Source organism: Ahaetulla prasina, chromosome 13 (genome assembly GCF_028640845.1).
Source record: "Ahaetulla prasina isolate Xishuangbanna chromosome 13, ASM2864084v1, whole genome shotgun sequence".
In the NCBI taxonomy this organism is placed as follows: Eukaryota; Metazoa; Chordata; class Lepidosauria; order Squamata; family Colubridae; genus Ahaetulla; species Ahaetulla prasina.
This window is the reverse complement of record NC_080551.1, coordinates 7,270,058-7,286,893: the sequence shown is the minus strand read 5'-3', so window position 1 is coordinate 7,286,893 and position 16,836 is coordinate 7,270,058. Positions and strand designations below refer to the sequence as shown.

The window sequence follows — 16,836 nt, the reverse complement described above, 5'->3', positions numbered from 1 at the left end:
CAACAGGATTTAAAAATCAACAGCCTCTAAAGAGATAGAAAGAGAGAGAGAGAGAGAGAGGGAGGGAGGGGGGGAGAGAGAGAGAGAGAGAGGGAGGGAGGGAGGGAGGGAGGGAGGGAGAAGTTGTGACAAATCTTGTTCAAGCATTTATAACATGGTGGAACAGGGAGGATACAAAACCAGACTTGTACTCACTAAGCCGTCTGTCTGGATAGAAGAATCTGTTGGTTTAACTTTGTCCGGTATTCATATACACAGAGACGTTGAAAGGCATTTCCCCCCCCGGCCCCACCCCACTTCACCCCATCCCATTTTTAAAGAACCTTACAGATTTGTCTGGTAAGCAAATGAAAGACGTTTTCATTCATCCTCAATGTAAAAAGCAGGAGGGCAATTTTTATCACGTTATTAGATTTAGCGATGGGTTGCGAGGATCTCTTCTATGTTTCTTTAAAAAAAAAAAGAAAAGAAAAAGAAATCAGCCAACCAGAAGATCTTCAAAGAATCTTCAAGGATCTGTCTTTCCATGCAGTATTTACCCAGGGGCTACACCATTTACTCATCCAATGGAAAATCCCTATTAATTGGGCCGATGTTGCTACAATTGGAAGGAAATCCATAAAGCAGGCTGATTCTTTGAAATGATACCCAAGGCGAATTGAGGGTTTGTTTTTTTTTCCCTTTCCCTTTTTCTTTTTTTGTTGCGGCTTCCTGTGTGTCTCTGTGAATATTTTCAGTGTGTAAGACAAAATGGGAGCCCACATCAAGGGCTAGGTCAATTCTTAACACAACACACTTAAAGATTATCCTCACCACAACACAGCTGGTTTGAGGCTGCTATTAATCTAATCTCTTAAATGCATGTAATATCCGAACAGAAAAGCCACCCTGCCAATCTCCAATTTCTCTAATGGTAAAAATATGTCACGGGCTTTCAGCAGTAAGTCCTTACAACTGCCGAGCTGTTTCCGCGGGTGGAACTGTTACCACCATTTTGGCTCTGCTTGCACCATCTGGATTTGACGGGTGCCCCACCTAAACCTTTCCTAGCTTCTTTAGGCTTTCGTTTCCTCTCCCCTCTCCCTCCTCCTTCCTCTAATTCAGCTCTACCTGGAGGGAGATACGATTAATCACAGTAAATTGGCGCAATGGGATTAGCGGCAGGACTATAAGAAGGAGACCACATTTGAAGGTTGCTTTCAGAAAAATTAACCCAGGGTTCTTGGGGAAGGGTTATGAGATCTGTTGTGGCTCTGTCTGTGGTGGAACCAGTTTTACTCATTTGCCAGCTGTCAAAGTTTAGGCAGGAAATTCATTGGTTGGTGTTGCCCTGCATATCATTGTAGTGGCATAGGAGGGTTAGCCGAATTCGTGGGAATGTTCCTTGGCTATGCTCCAGACCACCGATAAAGCCCAAACCATAACCCAGCGGCAACACAGTTTAATGAAGACAATATTGAACTTTCCTTTGAAAATTCTCAGATGTTCTCAGCTCTACTCCGGAAGCATCTGCACCTCTATAACTGTCTGGTTTGGTTCTGCAACCCAACAAGACAGATACAGACTTCAGAGGATAATTAGAATTGCAGAAAAAAACAATGGCTATCAACCTGCCTTCCATGGAGGACCTGTATACTGCATGAGTCAGAAAGAGGGCTGTGAAAGTATTTACAGACACATCCTGGAAATAAACTGTTTCAACTCCTACCCTCAAAAAGACACTACAGAGCATTGCACACCAGAACTAGACACAAGAACAGTTTCTTCCCGAACGCCATCATTCTGCTAAACAAATAATTCCTTCAACACTGTGAAACTATTTACTAAATCTGCACTATTAATCTTCTCATCATTCCCATCACCCAACTCCTTCCACTGTATGACTGTAACTTGTTGCTGTATCCTTACGATTTATATTGATTGTTTCCTATTTCCTATTCCTATTGATCCGATTGCTTATTTGCACCCTATGACTATCATTAAGTGTTGTACATTATGATTCTTAATGAATGTATCTTTTGTTTTTATGTACACTGAGAGCATATGCACCAAAGACAAATTCCTTGTGTGTCCAATCACACTTGGCCAATAAAGACTTGTATTGTATTGTATCTGTTTTGTTTTGTTTTTTATTTCATTCACACTTTGCTTTGACATTTCTCTTGATGATACAAAGTCAGTGTTATTGATAGTTGGTTCTTCTGGTTTCATCTCTCTACAACAGGGCAAGGGCCTTTCTCAATGCTGAGAACTTCCCTGATTTTGAAAAATTATGGCAGGATTCATGCTCCCAGGACAAGTAGCTAGGTAGAAGGTACACAGGGGCCACTGTGGACTTTACTCCACTAGTCATTGCCAACTGTAGGGGTGGCTAGCATGATGTCACGGAGTGCAGTTGCTTTCCCACCAAAGTGGTACCTATTTATTTACTCACATTTGCATGCTTTGACAGGAGCTGAGGCACGTAATGGAAGCGCACCCCATTGCGCGGCACTTGAGTCTTAGACCTGGGCTGCTGGATTTGGCTTTGTTGTATAATTTTATGTGGTCTTATGATATATCCTGTCTAGGAGCATAAACATGCCACAAGAATGCCATGTTATTTGCAAATATTATACAATAAAAATGATGATGATGATAATGATGATGATGATGGCCAGATAGATGGATGTAACAAAAAGAAATGTTCTCTCTCTCTTGTCTATCTATCTATCTATCTATCTATCTATCTATCTATCTATCTATCTATCTATCTATCTATCTATCTATCTATCTATCATCTGTCTCTGTCTAATCTGTCTCTGTCTATTTCTGTCTGTCTGTCTGTCTATTATCATCTGTCTCTGTCTGTCTGTCTGTCTGTCTGTCTGTCTGTCTATCTATCTATCTATCTATCTATCTATCTATCTATCTATCTATCTATCTATCTATCTATCTATCTATCACCTACCTACCTACCTACCTATCATCTATCTATCTATCTATCTATCTATCTATCTATCTATCTATCTATCTATCTATCTATCTATCATCTATCTCTGTCTAATCTGTCTCTGTCTATTTCTGTCTGTCTGTCTGTCTATTATCGTCTGTCTGTCTGTCTGTCTGTCTATCTATCTATCTATCTATCTATCTATCTATCTATCTATCTATCTATCTATCTACCTATCATCTATCTATCTATCTATCTATCTATCTATCTATCTATCTATCTATCTATCTATCTATCATCTATCTATCTATCTATCTATCTATCTATCTATCTATCTATCTATCTATCTATCATCTATCTTTCTATCTATCTATCTATCACCTCTCTATCATCTACCTGTCTGCCTATCTGTCTGTCGGTTTGTCTGTCTGTCTATCTATCTATCTATCTATCTATCTATCTATCTATCTATCTATCTATCTATCTATCTATCTATCTATCACCTCTCTATCATCTACCTGCCTATCTGTCTGTCTGTCTGTCTGTCTGTCTGTCTGTCTGTCTGTCTGTCTGTCTGTCTATCTATCTATCTATCTATCTATCTATCTATCTATCTATCTATCTATCTATCTATCATCTACCTACCTACCTAATCTATCTACCTACCTACCTACCTACCTACCTACCTATCATCCATCTATCTATCTATCTATCTATCTATCTATCTATCTATCTATCTATCTATCTATCTATCTACCTACCTACCTACCTACCTACCTACCTACCTACCTACCTACCTACCTACCTACCTACCTATCATCATCTATCTATCAGAATAGAGCTGGAAAGGACCTTGGTGGTCTTCTAGTCCAAGCTCCGGCTCAAGCAGGAGACCTGGCCTACACCATTTCAGACAAGTGGCTGTCCAGTCTCTTCTTAAAACCCTCCAGTGATGAAGCACCCACAACATCTGACAGCAAGCTGTACCACTGCTGTCTGTCTGTTTATCTATCCGTCTATCTACTATCTCTTTCTCTATCATCTCTCTCTGTCTCTCTGTCTCTCTCTCTCTCATCACATTTATATGGCCACCCATCTCACAAGAAGTGCTCGGAGTGCTGCAGAGCAGTTTACATTAAGTTTATCTTTTAAAAACTAGGTGGTTAAATTAGCTAGTCAAAAGGCTTCCTTTAGATTTCAACCCTCATCATAATAGATGGAAACTTCAGAGGAGCTACCAGGCCAAAACAACAACAACAACGAGGACTCAACCCTTCTCCAGAGCCAGAAGAAAAACTTGCTGGCTCTCCAAGCCATAAATAATCATAAAGGGTAAATAATCACCACCACCACCATCATCGAAAAGGTGCAAGGAATGGGGGGCCGAAGGAGGGAGTCCCTTAAGTGAGAAGTTTTAAATGAAAGGGGATGCCCTGTGAACTTAACACCTTGGCCCTTCAGCCTTTCTGTTAACAAGCTAATCTGATTGCCATTGATTTTGGTCACCTCTGGTGCTAAGAAGGTGATGGAATGCTGTCCCGCTAGATGTATTGAATCAGAGACTAAGCAAAGAGCTACATAAAGTACAATTTGGCCTCAGCTCACTGATTATGACATTAGCGGAGAGACAAGGTCTGGGTGATACATACACACCCACCTACACACATACACACACACAGACCCACAAATCATGTGAACTACGAGGGCGACTGAATTACAAAGTCTAGAAATGTCCCCCGTCTTTGGTCTAGTGTTGTTTTTTTTAAAACATTTATTTATCTTGCTCCTCTCCCCATTCTCTCCCCCTAGCTTTTTCTTGCTTACTCTTCTGATTTCTGTTGCTAAAACCAGCCGGTTTTCCACTGCCGTAGTTAGTGATAGGCATTTGAGTGTAATCTAATTAATTACTTGTATTAGGCTTGCAGAGAAAATAGAATTGGGTGGGGGAGGGGAGGGGGAGGGGGAGGGAGAGAACCGGCTCTTAAATGACAAGTTCTCCCTTGGGTAAAGGAGAAAGTGGATTTAGCAGGTTTGGAAGAAGAGAAAAGATGCTTGGCAAGGCCCCTTCAATGGGAACTCCTTCATCTTATAGGATCCAATTCAATCAGATTGAACCAGAATAGACCTGGAAGTGAGGTCTTCCGATCCAACCCCCTGCTCAAGAAGATTTCAAAAGGGGGGGGCTGTCCAGTCTCTTTCATACACTTACATCAAGTTGACTTTGGTTCTTCACCTGGAGAAGGTGGATAATTTTGTGGAAATTATTCAGGCTCATCACAAGCAAATAATTCCTTCCTTCCTTCCTTTTTTTTTTTTTTTTTTTTTGCATTTATATCCCGCCCTTCTCTGAAGACTCAGGGCGGCTTACACTATGTCAAGCAATAGTCTTCATCCATTTGTATACTATATACACAGTCAACTTATTGCCCCCCAACAATCTGGGTCCTCATTTTACCTACCTTATAAAGGATGGAAGGCTGAGTCAACCTTCCTTCCTTCCTTCCTTCCTTCCTTCCTTCCTTCCTTCCTTCCTTCCTTCCTTCCTTCCTTCCTTCCTTCTTTCCTCCCTCCCTCCCTCCCTCCCTCCCCCTTCTCTCGCCTTCCTTCCTTCCTTCCTTCCTTCCTTCCTTCCTTCTTTCCTTCCTTCCTTCCTTCCTTCCTTCCTTCCTTCCTTCCTTCCTTCTTCCTTCCTTCCTTCCTTCCTTGGTATGGAAAAATGTGTCCTACCAAACAATAATCAATACCTCTTTTATTTATTTATTTATTTATTTATTTATTTATTTATTTATTTATTTATTTATTTATTTATTATTTTATTTATTATTTTATTTTATTTTATTTGTCACAGTATATATAAGCATAAGCATGAGATAACTATACGATATATAAGCATATATATAATCATAAGTATGCAATAACTATATGAAATTGGATACAATCAAAGGGAACATTAGGACAGGAACGGTAGGCACGTAGGTGCTCTTATGCTCGCCCCTTACAGACCTCTTAGGAATGGGGTGAGGTCAACAGTAGATAGTTTTTGGTTGAAGCTTTGGGGATTTTGGGAAGAGACCACGGAGTCTGGTAGTGTATTCCAAGTATTAACAACTCTGTTACTGAAGTCATATTTTCTGCAATCAAGATTAAGGTTAACATTAAGCTTAAATCTATTGTGTGCTCGTGTATTGTTGTGATTGAAGCTGAAGTAGTCTTTGACAGGAAGGACATTGTAATAGATGATTCTATGAGTTAAGCTCAGGTCATGTCGAAGGCGGCGGAGTTCTAAATTTTCTAAACCCAGGATTTCAAGTCTGGTGGCATAAAGTATTTTCTTGTATTCTGTGCTACTTCCAGCAATTAAGGTAAAGGAGCAATTGATCCTTTTCTAGCCAGCTCGGTAACATTTTGATCCCATGTTCCTGACAACTGGATGCAGGTATTTTTTTTATATAGCATTCCTCCCCCCATCCCAAAAAAAAGATTGATTTGACTTCCAGTCTCTACCCAATACCATGAGATGTCCTCAGACCTCAGAATCAAGGGTTAACGTCTGTTCTTAGCTTATAATTTTTTTTTTCAACAACGTCAGCCAAACCTGCCTAGGTTTGCCATTAGTTTGGTCCATAAAGGATGTTTTGAAATACTACATTCAAGAGAATAAAGTAGATAAATTAAAGCTTTTCTCCGGGGTGTGTGTGTGTGTGTGTAATTGCAAGATGGATTAGGCAAAGCACAAGGTGGTAAACCCAGGATTCATTCATACAGTATCCCATCTTTCTGTTCAATCTGAACATTCAAGAGGTCTTAAAGAGTAAAATTTTGCAGGACTTCTGCAGCCTGATGCATGATAAAAATGCATGGAATTATATTTCCATCAACTCCCTGGGAGCAATACGTGCTTTAGACTACCTCCACTGCAGAAATTCAACCAAGAAACACAACTGTGACATCTATCTTCTTCCTTCCTTCCTTCCTTCCTTCCTTCCTTCCTTCCTTCCTTCCTCTCTTCCCTTCCTCTCTTCCCTTCCTTCCTTCCTCTCTCCCCTTCTGTCTTCCTTCTTCTATCCCCTTCCTTCCTTCCTTCCTTCCTCTCTGCCATTCCTTCCTTCCTCTCTCCCCTTCCTTCCTTCCTTCCTTCCTTCCTTCCTTCCTTCCTTCCTTCCTTCCTTCCTTCCTTCCTTCCTCTCCTCCATTCCTTCCTTCCTCTCTCCCCTTTCTTCCTTCCTCTCTCCTCTTCCTTCCTTCCTATCTTCCCTTCCTACCTTCCCTCCCTCCCTCCCTCCCTCCCTCCCTTCCTTCTCTTCCATCTTATGGAGTTCTAGCTCTTCACCTTTTTTTATGCACTAGGTAATGGAAGTAATGGAGCCTGGGATGTGGTATTATTATTTTATGACATCAGGAAAAGGTATGACATTTTCTCAAGGGCAGCCCTATCCCCTGCCCTCCTTCGTCTTGGCAGCCAACACTAATTGACTGTGAAAGTGGAGAACTCAGTAGTTTAAGATGCTCTCCTCTCTGAACTCCAGAATGGCTCCTGGATGGAAATCAGCTGAAGCAAAACAGAAGCTCAATTGCATTGTCAAGGAATAAAGTGCCTGCCCAGACAAACTGGTAAACAGACTCAAGGGCCAAGCTACCGCTGTGGGTAATTGTCAGATCATACTGTGGCTTGGGATAATGTCATACCACAATCTGGCTGGCAGTTGCTGCAAATTGTCCTAACCATCCACAGGGCCTCTTGTTAGTCTATCTCATTTTAAGGTTGTTTAACACTTGCTTTCTAATTCTTCTTGCTGGTATGCTTTAGTTTATTTTGCAAACGATTTGTATTGCTCTCGCAGGTCTCTCTGGTGCCTCTCGTATCTTTCCAAGTTTCCTTGGTTGCTCACATTTTCCAGTGTTGTGCTTCCCAACCTCAAAGGTCAGAGGAGGGTGAGATGGAGGGAGGGAGGGAAGGAGGAGAGAGATGGGGGAGGGAGAGAGAGAAAGAAAGAAAGGAAGAGGGAGGGAAAGAGAGAGAGAGAGGGAGGGAGAGAGAGAGAGAAAGAGAGGGAGAGGGAGAGAGAAAGAGAGGGCGGGTGGGAGAGAGAGAGAGAAAGAGGGAGGGAGAGAGAGAGGGAGAGGGAGAGAGAGATAGAAAGAGAAGGAGAGGGAGAGGGAGAGGGAGAGGGAGAGAAGGAGAGGGAGAGGGAGAGGGAGGGAGGGAGAGAGAAAGAGAGAGGGAGAGAGAGAGAGGGAGGGTGGGAGAGAGAGAGAGGAAGAGAGAGAGAGAGAGGAAGAGAGAGAAAGAGAGGGAGAGGAAGAGAGAGAGAGAGAGAGAGGGAGAGGAAGAGAGAGAGGAAGAAGGATACGGAGAGAGACAGAAGAAGAAGAATATAGAAGTGAATCCATTAAATTGAGGTATCCCAGTAGCCTTGATATTCTCATTCAGTTAGTTTAATGCTAATCTCTGGCATGAGATTAGCAGTTTAGCTAATCGCTTATCCAGTGCCACAAATGCATGCTCCTATTCTTGTTCTGTAATATTTCGCAAACTTCCATTTATTGGAAACTTCTATCATACCAAATCTGAAGAAGCTTTTGGAGAGAAATTGACTTGATGTCCTTTCTCAGAGATTATTTCAAACTTGAGAAGCTAGAGCCATTTACATATGCCTAAGAAGTGTATCCCCAGGTGTCCTAGACCAGGGGTGTCAAACTCGTGTCATCATGGCAGCATCACATGGCATATTGGGACATTTCCCCCCTTCGCTAAACTGGGCGGGGGCAGGGCCAGCACATGACGCATCCAGCTTGCGGGCCACGAATTTGACACCTCTATCCTAGACAAGGAACACATTAATCAATGATCCAGAACAGGGGTCTCCAACCTTGGCAATTTTAAGCCTGGCGGACTTCAACTCCCAGAACCACCTAGACAGCTTTGCTGGCTGGGGAATTCTGGGAGTTGAAGTCTGCCAGGCTTAAAGTTGCCAAGGTTGGAGACCCCTGGTCCAGAAGCATCACCAAATCTTTCATTAACTAAAAACAATCATGTAAAGTTAAAACCAACACCAGAGGAAAGTTTGACCCAACACCTTAAGAATTTTGCAAAGGAACAAACCTTTGAAAAGGGGAAGAAAGTTTTTACAATGTAGAATAATAGAACAACAGAGTTGGAAGGGACCTTGGAGGTCTTCTAGTCCAACCCCCTGCCCAGGCAGGAAACCCTACACCATTTCAGACAAATGGTTATCCAACATTTTCTTTAAAATTTCCAGTGTTGGAGCATTTACAACTTCTGCAGGCAAGTTGTTCCATTGATCAATTGTTCTAACTGTCAGGAAATTTCTCCTTAGTTCTAAGTTGCTTCTTTCCTTGATCAGTTTCCACCCATTGCTTCTTGTTCTACCCTCAGATGCTTTGGAGAATAGCTTGACTCCTTCTTCTTTGTGGCAACCCCTGAGATATTGGGACACTGCTATCATGTCACCCCTAGTCCTTCTTTTCATTAAACTAGGCATACCGAGTTCCTGCAACTGTTCTTCCTATGTTTTAGCCTCCAGTCCCCTAATCATCTTTGTTGCTCTTCTCTGCACTCTCTCTAGAATCTCAACATCTTTTTTACATCGTGGCGACCAAAACTGGAGTGTGGCCTTACCAAGGCCTTATAAAGTGGTATTAACACTTCACGTGATCTTGATTCTATCCCTCTGTTGATGCAGCCTAGAACTGTGTTGGCTTTTTCGGCAGCTGCTGCAAACTGCTGGTTGTCCACTAGGACTCCGAGATCCCTCTCACAGTTACTACTATTGAGCAAGGTGCCACTGATACTGTACCTGTGCCTATCAGAAGACAGGTTTCGGCATCATCTTCAAGTTGCTTCTTTCCCCTTTGATTAGCCTCCTTCTGAGGCAAGGTAGCAGGAGGAAAAGATGGCTTAAACATGGGCCAAGGAAAGCCACATTTCTGTAGAGGTAAAAAACAACAAGGAAACCCAGCCAAGAGTGCAGGTTTCCCTTCTGAAGACGTGATTTTTGTTTTGTTGTGCTTTTTTTTTTTTTATCACAATGACCTTTCCGGAGACAAGATGAAGGCGGCCTCAGGTGAAAACAAAAGAGACATATTTCATCTGCAGTTAGCCCGGATGACCTCTGAACCTGGTTTCCCCCCCCCCTCTGAACCGGTTTCCATGCACCATTTCTCCTTCTCCTCCTCATCCACCAAATAAGATAATTTCTGTTTTCAAGAACAGACGCCAACACTGATTTGGCTTTTAAAAAAAGATTCCTGTTTGTTTAATGGCTACCTTCCTTCAACCAAAGGTGGGTTTCAGCAGGTTCTGACCAGTTCTGACGTAGCGAAAATTTTGAGTCGTTCGGAGAACCAGTAGTAAAAATTCTGACTGGCCCCACCCCCATTTATTCTCTGCCTCCCAATTCCCAGCTGATTGGGAGGAAATGGGGATTTTGCAGTAATCTTCCTCTGGAGTGGGGTGGGAATGGAGATTTTACAGTATCTTCCTCTTGCCATGCCCACCAGCCATGGCCTGCCAACCAAGCCATGCCACGCCCACCAAGCCACACCACGCCCACCACACCACACCACGCCCACCAAGCCACGACACGCCCACCAAGCCACGACACACCCACCGAGCCACACCCACCGGTTCCAGTAAAAAAAATTGAAACCCACCACTGCCTTTCAACCAAATCGAACTAAACCAACTTCTTGAGGCGGAGGGAGGAAGGAATCATCTCTCGTCCTCTTCCTCAAGAGGTTCGGCTTTATAAATTCATATCGGCTGTCATTTTTTTGTGCGTGCAGGTGTTTGTTTGTGGATCTACACCGCCTATTATCATCTCATCGCTTTTTCGGAGCTATCTCTAACACAGGAGTCAAGGGGGGGTTGGAGCACAAGCAAACACAAAAAGAGAGATTTCCGAGAGAGCAGGAGATTGGGGAAGGGTCAGACGAAAGGGTAATTATTGTTAAATGTCAGGTTAACTTGGTAGGCTTCCGCTCATCCAACTGAGGACAGATTAGTCCAGATGGAGACATTTTCCACACGGTTCTGTCTAGCCAATCAGAAGCAGCTGGGATTAGCCAAATACCTTCTCTCATATTCTTGTTCACAGAAAGGTCAGTCTCTGCTCAGCTCATTCCTTTTAAGATCCTTCTTTCTTTCTTTCTTTCTTTCTTTCTTTCTTTCTTTCTTTCTTTCTTTCTTTCTTTCCTTCCTTCCTTCCTTCCTTCCCTTCCTTCCTTCCTTCCTTTCTCTCTCTCTCTCTCCTTTCTCTTTCTTTCTTTTTTTTCTTTCTCTCTCCTTTTTCTCTTTCTTTCCTTTTTTCTCCTTTTCTCTCTTTCTTTCTCTTTCTCTCTCTCTCTTTCATTCCATTCTTTCTGTCTCTCATTTCATTCCTTTGTCTCTTTTCTTTCCTCTCTTCCTTCCTCCTCCTCCTCCCTCCCTGCCTTCCTTCCTTTCCTTTTCTTTCTTTCCATCTCTTTCTTTTTCTTTTTCTTCTTTTTCTCTCTCTTTCCTTCTTCCTTTTCTTTTCTCCTCTCCTCTCTCTCTCTCTCTATCTCTGTTTTCTTTCTCTGTTCCCTTTTCTTTCCTTTTCTCTCTTTTTTCTTTCCCTCCCTCCCTCCTCCCTCCCTCCCTCTTATCCTCCTCCCTCCCTCCTCCTTCCCTCCTTCCTTCTTTCCTCCCTCCCTCCTTCCCTCCCTCCCTTCCCTTCCCTTTCTTTCCTTTCTTCTTTTCCAGATGTAGACGTCTTTTATCTACAAGTTAAATATTTGATATTGAAATAACTCATTTTGTGAGAAAGCATCAATTTCATTTATTTCATCAGTATTTTAATCTTTTGTTTTAAGGGGAAAAAAATCTAAAAATGCATGCCATTTTTCCTTGCTCAAGTGTCATTTTCCCTTCCCCCCACCTTCCCACAAAAAGTCTTCATTGAGTTAGCTGGAGACAAAACACTTTTGTACTGTATTAAAGGAAAATTCTAAATTCTCCTGTCAAGCTATTGTTTCTCGGTGAAATAATTTCCTCCTTTTTTATTGTTTTGTGACTCTTTAGGAAGAAGAGAAAAATCTTCCATTTGAAGATTCCTTTTATATATATATATATATATATATATATATATATATATATATATATACGCATCCATTCCAAAATTACTGCTTCTGTTCCGTATGTGCTCTTTAAAAGAAAGCAAACAAACAAACAGCTTGACTTAAAACAATAAGAATGAAAAACTTTTTAAGGAAGGGGGGAGAGAATAAGGAACCCTTTAAGTCAGCCCTGGAGTGCTATAAAAACTAATCGGTTTTTATATACAGCTCTTTTTCCCAGACAGCTTAAATAAGTGCACACATAAAATCCAGCGATAAAATGAACAGGAGTGAAAGAAAAATCACATTGGAAAGACCATCCGCCAAGATCACTCTTTTCAAAAGCCCTAAACGTTTTCCAGAGTTCTGAATTATTACCGGCAGAAAAATAACTTCATTTCTTTCTTCAGGATTTTCCCTTCACGCACCGAGAATAAAAGTCCTACCATCACACAACAACTCTCGAAATGTCATATGTGATGAGGACAGGAATGGAGTAAATAGAGATCTGCTCCTTCCGAATTCTCATCTTTATGCCTACATTTTTGAGATCTTGGGTAATGTCTAATGTAATGAAAAGAAGGACTGGGGGAGACATGATAGCAGTGGTCCAATATTTGAGGGGGTTCCTACGAACACGAAGGGATCATAAGTAAAGGTAAAGGATCCCCTCACACATACGTGCTAGTCGTTGCCGACTCTAGGGGGCGGTGCTCATCTCCGTTTCAAAGCCGAAGAGCCAGCGCTGTCCAAAGACGTCTCCGTGGTCATGTGGCCGGCATGACTCAACGCCAAAGGCGCACGGAATGCTGTTACCTTCCCACCAAAGGTGGTCCCTATTTTTTCTACTTGCATTTTTACATACTTTTGAAACTGCTAGGTTGGCAGAAGCTGGGACAAGTAACGGGAGCTCACCCCGTTACACGGCAGCACTAGGGATTCGAACCGCTGAACTGCCGACCTTTCGATCAACAAGCTCAGCATCCTAGTCCCTGAGCCACCGCGTCCCTGTTTTTCATACTATTTTTCATACTATTTTTCATACTATTTTTCAAAGCACAGAAAGGCAAGACAAGAAACAATGGATGGGAACTAATCAAGGAGAGAAGCAACGTACAGTAGAACTAAGGAGAAATTTCCTAACTGAGGGAACAATTAACCAGTGGAACGGCTTGCCTCCAGAAGTTGAGGATGCTCCAACACTGGAGGCTTTTTAAGAAGAGACTGGATAGTCACTTGTCTGAAATGGTATAAGATCTCCTGCTTGAGCAGAGAGCTGGACTAGAAGACCTCCAAGGTCCCTTCCAGCTCTCTTCTGATTGAATCTGATTGAGTTGAATTGAAGAAGGAGTTTTCATTTTGTATATTCCAAGGGCCTTGCCAAGAAGAGGAGCAGCCTGGAATGAAGGAGAACTAATGTAATGAAAAGAAGGACTGGGGGACACATGATAGCAGTGTTCCAATATTTGAGGGGCTCCTACGAACACGAAGGGATCAAACTATTTTCCAAAGCACAGAAAGGCAAGAGAAGAAACAATGGATAGAAAGGAGAGAAGCAATGTACAGTAGAACTAAGGGGAAATTTCCTAACAGTGAAGACAATTAACCAGCTTGCCTTCACATTGTGGGTGCTTCATCACGGGAGGTTTTTAAGAAAAGACCTTTAAGATAGTCACTTGTCTGAAATGGTATAGGATCTCCTGCTTGAGCAGGGGGATGGACTAGATGACCTACAAGGTCCCTTCCAGCTCTATTCTGATCAAAAGGTTACTTTCTGATTGAAAGATCAAACTCCTGGCAGTGAGCAGAGGCAGCCTTGAATGCTGCATTCCAAACACTGCGCTACCATGGCTCTGTCTTACGATGGTAATGCATCCCTTTGACATGTATTGCGCTTTCCTGTCGAAACATTGATTTGGGGGCAATCAGTCTTCATCACCAACAAGAACGGTGACTTCTGTAAATCTATGGGAGCTGCTGTTACCAGAAGCTTTGCCCGCAGTTATAAGCAGGTTGCCAAGCAAACCTCTTTAGATGTACGGCCCCCGAGTCACTTCACTTGTAGGGTATCAAAGGGAATGGCACAGCTGATATCAAAGTGAATTTCGCAGCTGTACTCTGTTAAGGGAATAATGTCAAAAATAAATTATCTTAAAGGAAGGTTCTTGCAAAGAAAATGTGCATAGCGGACGTTTAATGTCCCATTTATGACTTAACCAAAATTGAAACAAATGCTCTGCACTGATAATTCAGTATATAGATTCAGAAGAATATGATGACCTGGCTACTGATGAAGGGGGTGGGGGAGAGAGATGATTGATAGATTGATAGATTTGATAGATTGATAGATTTGATAGATTGATAGATTGATTGATAGATAGATAAACACATACATCTCTCTCTCTCTCTCTCTCTCTCTCTCTCTCCCTTCCTCCCTCCCTCCCTCCCTCCCTCCCTCCTTACCTCTAACTCTATCATCGGTCTCTATCTAAACTAAATTAGAACAGAAAAAGTGAACAAGAAAGAAAGAAATTGCATAAGAAGCTGAAAATGCAATAAGAAAAGAAAACAGGAGAAAACAGAAAAGAACAACCTAGAAAATAAAATATAAAGAAGAGGCTTCCAATATGCTCCACAGCTGTTGTAAGTAGAATTATAGTTACGGTAATTGTACTTGTGACTCCTGGCTACTGGTCCTTAGGATTCCATCTTGTCATCATGCTGTTCAAAGAATTGCTTGGAAGACTCTGATCTAAATGTAAATCATGTGACCTTTCCATGCTGCCACGGTCACAGCTGCGAAAAATGGTCTTAAGTCACTTTTTTCAGCGCAGTTGCAACTTTGAATGGTCACTAAATGAACGGTTGTAAGTCAAAGAGTACCTGTATGTTACTTGTGGTTCTGTGGATTTGATTATTGGTTGTTTGGTTATTGTTATTGTGCATTTTATTATTACTGTATTGCGGATTTTTCAATTATGCCTTTCCCATTTGCGAGTGACTGGTTCAAAGACACCCAGTCAGCTTTCATGCCTAAGATGAGACTAGAACTCACAGGCTTCTGGTTTCTAGCCTGGTGTCTTAACCACTACACCAAAACCAGCTCTCTTTGTCCAATTTGCCAGCATATCAATCAATCAGTCAATCAATCAAATAATTTGGCCGCATTGTTTCTATCAGCCACAGAGATAATTCTGAATCACAATGTCAAATAAGTGATACGTTTGGGCATCATCTTCATTGCTCAGCTTTACTCAACAATACCACTAAAGCACTCTGGGGTTTAATTCTCAGAAGAAAAATTATGGAGGATTATAATAGCAATTAAATAACACAACACAACTATATAACAATATAATCTAACATAATGTAATGCAACACAACATAACTTAACATAACATAGCGTAACATAAAGCACAGCATATAACATAACTTAACACCACATATAACAAAACACAACAAACATAACATAACATAAAACATAAGATGAGATAACAAAACATCATGACAACATAACAACATAACATAGCATAGGTAGCATAGCGTAGCATAACATAAAACATAAGGTAAAATAAGATAACAAAACATCATATAACCTAACCTAACCTAACCTAATGTAACGTAGTGTAGCGTAGCATAGCATAACATAACACAACACAACACAACACATAACGTAACTTAACACCACCTATAACATAACACAACAAACATAACATAAACATAAGATAAGATAATAAAACATCATAACATGATAACATAACATAACAGCATAAAATATAAGATAACAACACAACACATAACATAACAACATAATACAACATATAACAACACGATTTACCACATACATAACACAACAAACACAGCATAATATAAAACATAAGATAAGATAAAAAACATCATAATATGACAACATAACATAACAACATAAATCATAAGATAACAACCATAACATAATGTAACATAACTTAAGGTAACGTATCATAAAATCAGTCAGTCCTGCAATCAACCCTCACATTTTCCTGTTTCAGTTACTGCATTTTGTAAATAAAAACCTTTCCCCCTACAGAAGGTTCTGGTGCCTTTTCTATTTTCTGATTTCATCTGACTTTAAAGAAAAAAATGTTTGTTTGTTTCCATGAGATTGGCTGGTTATTAAATATTGTATTTATTAAATTAACTGGGCCATAAATTATTGTTATATTTAGTATAATAACTTTGCAGCTTGGGAGGTTTGGGAAAATAAACAAAACTCAGTTATCCCTGTCAGAATTTATTTTCGTAACCCCATACCATATCCTCCCCTCCACTTTTTATAATTTCTTTCTCCTAATTTACAGGTCCTCTACCGTTGCTATATTTTTTTCCTGTTCCCAAGTAAACATTCCAGAAAACAAAATAAAACAAGATATGAGAGTGCCAGGCCTGTCCTCCACGTGAACCCATTTACTGATTATATATTAAATTACATTTCTAATTTATTTGTTTTCTTTTAAGTAGGCTAGTTGAAAGTTAGTAGTTACTAGACTAGAACTTTGGGTGCTATCTAACAAAATGAAATTCAACAGTGAAAAAAGTAAGGTTCTACATTTAGGCAAGAAAAACAAAATGCACAGGTACTGTATATGTGGTACCTTGCTCAGTAGTAGTAACTGTGAGAGGGATCTTGGAGTCCTAGTGGACAACCATTTAGATATGAGCCAGCAGTGTGCAGCAGCTGCCAAAAAAGCCAACACAATTCTGGGCTGCATAAACAGAGAGATAGAATCAAGATCACGTGAAGTGTTAATACCACTTTATAATGCCTTGGT

The 16,836-nt window shown here is 41.0% G+C and overlaps 2 long non-coding RNA genes across 2 annotated transcripts in view; one reads left to right on the top strand and one right to left on the bottom strand.

Annotated features, from left to right (window-relative positions):
• The window catches only part of LOC131184838 (uncharacterized), a 54,944-nt gene extending 38,882 nt beyond the window's left edge, over positions 1–16,062 (top strand). The window contains exon 3 of the long non-coding RNA XR_009152040.1: positions 14,531–16,062. This is a non-coding gene — a long non-coding RNA (uncharacterized LOC131184838). The remainder of the gene's footprint in view (positions 1–14,530) is intronic.
• LOC131184839 (uncharacterized) overlaps positions 1–16,836 on the bottom strand; it is a 162,523-nt gene that overhangs the window by 47,682 nt on the left and 98,005 nt on the right. The window lies entirely within an intron of this gene.